Source organism: Lepisma saccharinum, unplaced genomic scaffold, assembly GCF_977018435.1.
Source record: "Lepisma saccharinum unplaced genomic scaffold, izLepSacc3.1 HAP1_SCAFFOLD_1097, whole genome shotgun sequence".
Lineage (NCBI taxonomy): Eukaryota > Metazoa > Arthropoda > Insecta > Zygentoma > Lepismatidae > Lepisma > Lepisma saccharinum.
Genome location: NW_028143743.1, coordinates 21762 through 25828, shown reverse-complemented (window position 1 = coordinate 25828; position 4067 = coordinate 21762).

Sequence of the window (4067 nt, the reverse complement as noted above, 5' to 3'; positions counted from 1 at the left end):
TCTCTCGTTGGGAAGTAAATAGTTCATAATTTCATAAACTTAATACTCCCGGAGACCTTGAAGTTCAACTTTGAAGGTCTTATTGCGAACTAAATCCAAATACCGACGAGTGTGGGGAAATAGTCTTACGAGAGACCTGTTGACGTAAATAATATTGCAATATTATCATTTGTTGCTCCATATTAGCTAATGGTGGGAATATTTTTTTTTAGAGAAGATTGCATGTAGAACAATTAGTGTTGTTGGTGAAGAAGGCAGGGTTGTTTAAGGTTCCGGAAAACATAAATTCTAATGGGTTCTATTGGATTCCGCTGCGGAATCGGGACCTTTTCTCTCGTACAAATACAATTTGGTACAAGTTGCGTATAGCTTCATTGAAAAAAGGTTCCTGGACCGTATCAAAATTGATCCGGAAAAAAGGTTCCTGGACCATATTTAAATTCATCTAAAATAAAATGCATTGAAAAAATTTACAGATAAAATGGTTATTTACAGTCCAGAACCCGTTTACGCTAATTTTCTATCCTGGACCGGAATTGGATTTATTAAAATTCCTGGACCTTTAACAACCCTGGAAGAAGGGGAAGAGGTGGAGTAGAGAGGCGAGGAAGGGGGAGATGGAAAGAAAATAGTGTGTGATACAGAAAGAGATGCAAATATAGATATGGAAAAACACCGTCCTGAGAGAGACGAGAGTTGGTTCAACGTCATTTCCTTACACCAGCCTAACACCGGGATACAGCAAACTAGACTGGGATAATGAGCACGAGAGAAGGGGAAGTGAGAGGAGAAAACAAATGAGCGTGCACTTTAGTTCGCGAGTTTGTGGGGACATTCTTTTCTTGGTCAAGCTGTAGAGTGAAGCTTGAGAGAGATTAATATACATTACCAAAACAAGTTTTCTGCCCTCTTGATATATATTTTAACTGAAAGATGTGCCTGTCTCAAAGCAAATATTATTTCATAATTAATCAAATATTTTTAATGCGGTGTGGAAAAACATAAGGCGTTTTGCGACTTGAGTAAGTGACAATGCTGCATTTTATGAGGTTCATATCTAGCTTGTTATTTTTACATCATTCTCTTTGTATCTTCTTGTAGTTTCAAACAGTCCCCATAGGTAGTTTTTTCATGGTATAGCTTGATCGTCGGCAAAAGAAACTTTTGGAAACGTTGAACTCAATTCGATAAGTCGTTGTTAATTAATAAAAACAAAAGCTGTATCAGCGAGTGAAGCATGCAAGTGAACTGAACGATAGGTGGGAAAAACGACATCTTGAACTGTCGAGGTTTCCTACATCTGTTTATGTTTGAGATAAACATCCGCAGTCTTTTCCCCTCAGATAGAGAAAATCATAAATTGTACGGACTTTTCTTTATTTCCTAAAATACTACTCTCCATGTCAGATTTACATCAAAAGCGGTACTTTAAAAAATAAATACCCGACCGTAATATCATTCTGCGTTGGGCTAGGTTAGGTTTGTGTTTCAGGAAGAGTTTAAGAACGTACCTGAAAATGAGTTAATTTCTTCTGTTTTTCTTTTCTGAATTTCCAGTAGGTATACATCTATGAAGTCCTTTGGAGAATCTGGATTTAGAATTTCTATGTGCTCTCCTATAGTTTACTGTTAAATGGAAATTGTTCAGATATTACAGCGAATGGACATTTCCTAACTTACTTTGCTTTTTTAAAATTTAACCCATAGATGCACAACTTTTTTTTTTAATTCAAAATTTGTTTATATTGACAACACTCACTATTTGTGTTCAGTTGATGATGCAAAATGTGAGAATTTATATTTTTTATATTTCATTTTTGAAATACACACTTCCCCAAAAATGGGGCGCTGGGCACAGGAAGGCTACATGTTATTGAAACTAATTTTATTTTTGTTTCATAGTTATATTTATTTTTTTACTACTGTAACAGGAGTTTTACACAAGATATGTTCAGGTAATGTTAAACAATTACTAATGATTCATAATCAAAGCGAAGAGCATTATAATTTTTACATTTATGTTGCAGTAAATATCGGTAGATGGACAATGTGAATATACTTATGTGAGGAAGTTTTCAAAGCAAAGACGGGCCGGACCCTGTGGCCGAGTGGTTACCACATCGCGCTGCGACGCCGCCAAGGGTCTCGGGTTCGAATCTCGCTCGGGCATGGTTGTTTGTGAATGTCCATTCATCAATTTCATCATTTCATCACTCATCCCCATCTTCGCAAATTAGCCAAGAGGCACAAAACGCGAAGTAAAATAAAATCTATCAATCAAATCAAAGCAAGGACGAGTACTCTATCTTTCAAGGTAGCGCTGCACAATGTTCGATATGAAACCTAAAAGTCGAAACCTTCCTTCCCTCTTCCTGCTGGAGTGATTATGTATAACTAGCAAGCATTGTCCACACTGCAACTTATCGGAAATACAAGAAGCTGCCAGTACGATTCCTTCATACAAACAGCAATCAATCAAAAGCCTATCGTATTTGCAACATCCAAATTATGATTACCGTTAGACATGGAGTAATGTTCGACCCTGTAATAATCACATTAATTAATTGATCATCCCAAAACATCTAAAAAAATTCAACAGGAGACTTGTCTGTGTTTGTAAAATCTGTTCTTTTATTCTCGTTCTGGAGGTATTGGTAAATCATCATTTGTCCACTTATGGCCTGGTGAACCTTCACTTTTTGGCAGAGGAGAATTTATTTTTTTCGCTTGCTTAGTTTCGTTCATTTCTTTTCTTCGCTCCTTTTGATTATGATAAACTGACGGATCTTCGTCTGAAATTGGTGGCGATTGCACAGGCTTATCTGGAAGAGGTGTTCCCGAAACTGCCGAAATGCCAGTTTGGCTGGAAATACTAGGACCATCAAAACTATCAGCTTCTCCTGTTGTAAGAGAATGAGACGGATCATTCACGAGATCAGTAACACCAATAGTTACTTCCTAAACACCATTTTCTGTTTGGCCTGTAGCCTAAAGTTCTCCCTCTGCTCGAAGTTGATTCCCTGATAAATTATTCAGCTGGAAGTTGATTTCCTGATAAATGATTCATATCTCCATAGTCATCTCCACTTACCTCGTCACTCAGCATATGATTTTCTATAGGGCAGGTGTAGATAGCAGTATTTGTTAGCTGTTTATCACACCCTTCCAGAATCCGCAAAGCAAAAGGAAAATGTACAAATAATCGAACAAAACACACACACACTGTAGATATTATACATACACACGGATTAATTTGTTCTTGTAAACAAAAGTGAGAAAAATAACAAACACATGAGAGTAAATATTAGCAGATAATGTAGGTTTTAATGTTCGCTTTAAACAGTGTAAGAAATACATGGAAATATAATGATAAAAGAACGGTATACACTACCATCGCAAAAAACAAACAAAAAAAAACGTATCCGGCAGTGTCCAACGCCCAATTTTTGGAGCAAGCACATATATCAAGTTTTCAACAGAATTAATTAATGAAAAATTAAGAAGTAAATGGCATAGGTTGCTTCCTAACTGTAATCCAGTTAGAAAAAATAACAAGACGTGCAAATAAATGAATTAATTACTGTTATACTTACGTGTTTCGAGACGACATTTTACAAGACAACGCATACCTCTGTTACAACAATGCCTGCCAGACTCACACTGCTTCTGCAAACGACGCAATGTCAAGGTTTATGTGCAGGAGTTCTAACCACATTCAAACACAACAAACAAAATCCGTTGTGAGTAAGTAGTAACTTTTGAAAAAAAATTAAACCATAGCGCCCCAAGAATTTGGCGGTGGGCGTATATGGGTTAACTTTCTCTTGAAGCTACCTGTATCTTAACGTGAAAGATACAAATCTACACTGTATTTTAGTAAGTAAGTAAGATTGCATGTAGTATTATATTGATGTTGAAAATATCCTTTTTACACTAAAAGAAAAACATATATTTAGAGTTTTTGAAAATAAATTCCATAGAAGAACATTTGAATCTAACAGACGAAGAATGAAACGAGTGGAGTTGATTATATAACTGCATAATTTGCATTCATCTCCAAATATTTG